Source organism: Anas acuta, chromosome 5, assembly GCF_963932015.1.
Source record: "Anas acuta chromosome 5, bAnaAcu1.1, whole genome shotgun sequence".
In the NCBI taxonomy this organism is placed as follows: Eukaryota; Metazoa; Chordata; class Aves; order Anseriformes; family Anatidae; genus Anas; species Anas acuta.
This window is the reverse complement of record NC_088983.1, coordinates 12,618,143-12,624,480: the sequence shown is the minus strand read 5'-3', so window position 1 is coordinate 12,624,480 and position 6,338 is coordinate 12,618,143.

Genomic DNA, 6,338 nt, shown 5'->3' with positions numbered 1-6,338 from the left:
CTGTGCTGACCCGTTCTGGCTTTCTCTTGCCATGGGGTGAACTCTGTGCCAGAGCTGTGAGGCGGATGGACTGGGCAGAGGCTGGTGTGGCTGAATCTGCCCAGCACATCACAGAATCGTTTAATACGGAGCTGACCCTAAGGGTCATGAAGGGGGCCCTGCCGGCCGCCCTGTCAGCGGTGGGGTCCCGGCTGCCGCCGCCTCACGGCCCGGGGGCTGCGGCCGAGCCCGCCCCGGGCCGCCCCCGGCACCTCACGGCCGGGCGGGCGGCCCCGAGCCCCGCGCTCCCCCTGGCGGCGCCTCCGAGCGCTGGAGCTTGTGAGGTAGAAACAGAGCGGGGCTGGGAGCTGCCCTCGCTCCTTCAGAAACGCGGATTTGGGGATTTTTAACACGGTTCGAAGTTGGTCACCAACTAGGAGCAGGGCGAATGCAGGCCCGCTGTGACTAGAGGCACCACAGCCGTGTTTGCTGCACACCATGTTCCATGTTGTGCAGAGGATTTGCAATCGCTTTTCTGGCGAGGGATGCGTCTGCTCTTGCACACCCTAAGTACGAAATCCGTAAGCAGCTGAAGCAACCCTCCCTGCAGCCTCGGGATTTCAGCACCACTTTCGGTAGCACCCCAGTACAAACAGCAGAACGGAGCGCTCTGACCAGACTTCGCTTCCACAGCAAAAATGTTACCTGCAAGAAGTAGCAACACCTGCAGAGAACCTGAGGCATTCCCTCTTGACAAATAGCGTCGGGTTTATGAGAAAATGTAGCTCCTGTGAGGTTTACCAAGATAACCTGTGATTTCTCTCTCCCCCCTTTAAGCATTGATGGATCTCTTCCATAAAACCCTACACTGCTGTACATGATCGGTACGGCAGCGCTTCCGAGGAACAAGTGACCCTAACAGACCTGCTGGCTCAAAGACACTCAGGTTTCCGCTGATACACTCAGAGCCTGGTTTATTTCAGTGCTGCCAAGCACACTTCTGACAACAGGAGTGACACTTCAGAGGAGTGCTTTGTCCAGCCCCTTGAAGGCAGAGGCTGGGCTTTGAGAAGAGGAAAAAAGGCCACTTGAAGGTGGATAGTCGGGTGTGATGGATAGGGGTGTGTATGCGTGTGCACGTGTGTGCATGTAGGATGTATTCCCTCTGCAGGGAACAGGTGGAGAACGCTTTCGATAACAAACTGCTAAATTGCACAGATTATCACAGAATCACATCAGGCAGTCTCCATTTTTGCTTTGGAAAAACATTTTGACTCAGTATTTATATTGTAGCAACAAATATATATATAAAGACCCTTCTGCAACGGACTGTGATTTGACTGTAAAAAAACAAAGTAAAATGACAAACTCTCCAATCTCCAATCAGTTTGAGTTACAAATCCTTCTAAAATAAATGCTCTAAAAAAAAAAAAAAAGTACTGATCAGCTTTGCTTATGCTGAAGGAGTTTTTATACTCATATTTTAACAAGCTGCCAGAGTTGCAATATATATTGCCTTGTAGAAACTCAGCTAAGTTTGTTTAAGAAAAAATAGCTGCCCTCAGGCTTCCATTGAGACTGCAGCAATTTATTTGTTTTATTTATCTTTAATGAATTAGCTTTATTCATTTCAATCTGGGATTATTTTTCTTTTACAACATAATATTAACTGTAGGCCTATTTCTTTCGTAGTGTTCCAGCCATCTATCAATATCTGGTGCCCTTAAAGGAAGCTGAGAGCTCAGCACTTTTCAGCATCAGGTCTGGAGTGTGTAAACCAAGCAAATACGTACACACAATAGGGCTGGGAGGTGCTGCTCTTTGTAAAATAGGCATGAGCAGGAGATGCAGATTTGCTCCCTGGTCCTATGGTATAGGTTAGGACATACATTCACTTATTCTGCCTGTGCTGGTAACTGTGAAATCATATCATGCTGGCTCAAATAATATGCATTATTTGCCAGAGGTTTCCCATTCTTGTATTATCTGTGATTTGCAAGACACCGTCCATCCAGGTGTCCACAAACACTGTATGCTGGTAGATCTAACAGGACTGCTCTGTAAAGCCTGGTGATTTGGGAAGTGTAGTTTCATACCCCAAGCTGTGAAGTCAACCAGGAATACAGGAGAAAGCATTCATATTTGACAGCCAGCTTCACAGTTCAATAATATTTATTTGTATTTTATGTCCACAATTCAAGGGTTAAACGTTTCTGGAACAAGGATCAAGCCCACTGATTCATGTATCCTTTCATACAGTAAGAACAACTTACGTGACCTTGTCCTTAAAACACCTGCTTAATGAAACTGGGGTGATTAGTGACCCTAACTTAGAAATTATTGTGTAATGGTAGCAGTGCAAATACTGCCTCCTTCCCTCTGCAAGACAACAAAGGAGAGAAAATCCTCCCCTTACTTTGCTCAGTCTCAAAGACACAGATGACAAATGGAGGGACAGAGCTATAAATCTAAGCAAATTAATTGGCATGGCCTTGCTAGCTGGTTGGTTTGTTTTTAAAGGGGGATCTGAAGTAGGATGTGGTACAGAAAAGAAAACAGTAATTATTAAAAGGAGAGGAAAAGAAACAGAGGAAAGAAGTGTACACAGAGTTCATGACTTGTCCCTAGTCATGGTGAGCAAGCAGAACCTTACAGTCATGGTGAACCCTGAAATGCATTTTGTAGGAGTCCATATACAAGCTGGGCTCAGGGATTTCCCTCATGTTTAATTAGCCATCTGAGAGAGAGGACAAAGACATTTGCAGCAGAAGCTAGTGGGCTGTAAGGGCGATAGCTGCATTAGATCAGATGGAGATGATGAGGCTAAATCATGAAAGACTATGAAGGTAAAGTAAAAAACACATTTCCTGCAGAGCTCCAGATAGCCAGAAGAAGGACTGCAGGAAAAGAGTGGCACAGCTAATTAGCATCTTCCTTTGTGGATTACCTTAATGGTATTGTAAATCCTAGTTCAGATTTCTTCCTGAGTTGTTCTTTTTTATTTTTTTCCTAAGACCTCTCCTCTTTTTATTGACGAATAAGACATTTTAGATAAAGATAACAAAGAAAACCCAATACAGTGAATCAGCAGAACTAATTCATTAGTCTTAGAGAATTCTTTAAAAAGTGTTAACAAGAGCTAATTGCTTAACACTGTATTTCAGCTATCGATTTTCTTTTCTTCTAGTAAGTGGCTTTATAATCTGGTCTTCTTTACACAAGAACAAAAATATCTTAAAAGCTATACATGTCATATATTTAACCGGATATGCAAGTGTTATCAGTTTATCAGTCAGTGTTGATTTACAATGGGAGGGCTAATCTTTCCTTTCAAACACTATACAAAATAGCTGGTGTGAGAATGAGAAAGGAGGAAGAAAAAAAAAAAGGTTATCAGAAGTCTCCAAATCAGTGAATGTGAAAGGCTGGATGGAAGAAAATGGGAAAAGGTAGTGTTGACCCCACTAGGGGCAAGAGAAAAGGCTGTAGGTGATGGCTGTGAAAACCTCATTTTGTTTCACAAGTTTCACATGTCAAAATTCTTCCCCTTTCTTGCTCTTTTGTAAGCTGAAGGGATGGGGACAGAGGAAAATAGGACTAGAAGAAAAAACCTAGCTGGGAAAAGCAGTATTGATCTTTTTGTTCATTCTTTTTTTCTTTGTGAAAAAAGTAAGTTATTTTCAGTGTCCTTCCCTTTCTTAAAATGTAACAGACTCGCGTATTTACCAAGTGATTCTTAAGAAAGCAGTTACCTAGTTTTGGTTTGATGCAGCCGAGATAAGTGTCAGAACAGTTAGTTCTGTAGCATGAAATGCCACTCCATGAGAGTCAGTTTTCTATATAAACATCATGCAATAGAATTCTGCACGCAATGGATTAGTATAACTATGATTTCTGGATGCTGTGAACGGGTAGTTCACCCTAGAAAGCAAAAACACATGAGGGGAGAAAGCACAATATTGATTGGGTGGCTAATGCTGCTGAGTGCTGACCATCATCTGCTGATGCTATATTGAATATCTCTGAGAGATGGATTGCAAGAGCTCTTCCAAGCCAGGGTGCTGCAATGCCTCAAGCATACTGTGTCTTGTGCTGGGAACAGCACCACTGACTTCCCTGCAGCTAGTCTGCATGTAACAAACACCTTAAGGCCTAATCCAGACACTGAGCACCCCAGGAGTTGCAGAGGATTGTTCTTGCTTGCACCATAATATTACAAATCAAAAGCAAGAAGGCGGAGGCACCACACTCATTGTGGCTCAGTGAAAGGACATAATGCTACAAGCACAACTTGAAATACAATAAATCTTCTTAAACACAATGAAATAATCTCTTTCCCATTAGGATGGGCAAACGGGAAGAGGTTGTGGGTCTCCATCCCTGGAGGTATTCAAAGCCCAACTGGACACAGCCTGCTCTAGGTGACTCCTCTTCCGAGCAGGGGTTTGGACAATCTCCAGAGCTCCTTTGCAGCCTCAGCTCTTTTGTGATTACGTGAAACTGAAAAGATCAACTGTCTTGTTTAAAGATTGAGCTTAGTATTTGTTGTGATAAACCTCGACAATGACCCAGCACACACAATCTTCTGTAATGATAGATGCCAAGTGTATGCAGACAGTAAAAGCAGAGGGGGGTTCAGAAGAGAAAGATATCTCTTGCTGAGCAGAAATCAGAGACCTCGTATGTATCTCCTCATCTTCCTTTCACTCCTCCCTTCCTTTCTTTTTTTAATGCAGTGTATTACTAGCAGCTCAAGTATTTGTGGATGGCACTATTTTTATAGGACTGTGTACCAAAATTAAAGAGGTCAAATCTCATTATCACCTAGCTTTTGTTCTTATCTAGATGATGACTGCATGGAGCTACTATATGCTTTGTGCTGGATTTGCAACTGTCTTCTCTTTGACACAAAACACATTTTCTCTTCGGGATGAAAACCCATCTCCCAAGGCTTCTCCTTGCCCATCCACCTGCTGAAGAAAGGCAGACACTTGAGCCAGTTAACCCAAAAGAAAGAAAGGTGGAGGGGGTAGAAGCTGGCTTGCCAAGAGTAAACAAATTCAGTTTTGTTCTTTCAGCTGGACATGAACTTATTCCCAGGACTTCTGCAGAGCCAAGAAAAAAACAATGCTGGTGGTGCATGCAGGAAAAGTTAAAAACAGCTGTCTGCGGATTGATGGTGCACCACAACTTACTTCAGCAGATTTTAAGGAAGGAACTCGGGGGAAAAAAAAAAAAAAAAAAGCTAGAGCTTGGAAAGAATATATTATCATAATAAACATATTTGTTATGGATGCTTAAAAATAACTTTTATTTCCAAGGAAAGGTTTCCAGATGAGTGTATGGACTGGTCTATTCTCAAGGGAGATCCTGTGTGACTTCCCTGTCCTCTTTCACCTGGTGATGCTACTCAGGGCAAGATTTTCTTTTAAAACACCTTTTCAACGGGCAGCTTTCATGTATTTATTTTTCTTTGATGCTGTATTCTTCTCTCTTCAAGAGAAAAAACAATGCATGGCTAATCCTCGCAGCCACTGCAAAATAACCGTGTGCTGCTTAGGCAAATCACCCAGCTCAGGATGAAGGGAAGCGTGTAGCGGGCAAACCACTGAGCTGAGGAACATTTCCGTGTAGCGGTTCACTGAAAAATAACCACTTGTGAATGCTGCAGCAAAATAAAGCCTTCGGTATATGCTGAAGGGTGGGAGAGGTAGAAAACACTTGCGGCACTGATTTTAAAAAGCTAAAGGCACTATTTTCACCGTGTCGCTAAGATCGCCCTACAAAGGGGAGAAATTTACACGTGCCGAGCTGCTAATCCCTTAGGAAGTGCGAACAGCCGCCGCTTGTGGGACTTTTACAACAATAAGCCCGATCTGGCCGGTGTTAGGAGGGGGGAGCCGAGTGCGACTGGAGCGGAGCAATTCCGTCAGCTCCCCCAGGCCAAGCGCGCCCGCGCTCCGCCTTTGGGAGAATAAAAGGAAAAAAAAAAAAAAAAAAGGGTACAAAACATAAAATAACGGCGGAGAGGAGGCGCGCAGCGGCGGGGCCCCCTCGGGCCGCCCTTCCTGTCAGCGGGCTTCCCGCGCGCCTGCGCGCGCCGCGGCCGTTAACGGTCGGGCTCCGCGCGCGCCACCTGCCGGCCGCCCGCGGCGCGAGGCGGGGCGCGAGCCGGGCCCGCCCCCCCCAACCCCCGCCGAGCAGTGGGGGAGGGGCGGGGCCTCGGCGCTGGGAGGGGCCGAAACGGCCGGGCGGTGCCTGCGGGCGGAGAGGTGACGCCGCCCGGTGCCGATTGGCTGCTGCGAGCAGGGAGGCGGGGCCGGCCGCCGCCGCGCCCCCCGATAGGCCGGCGGCGGCGT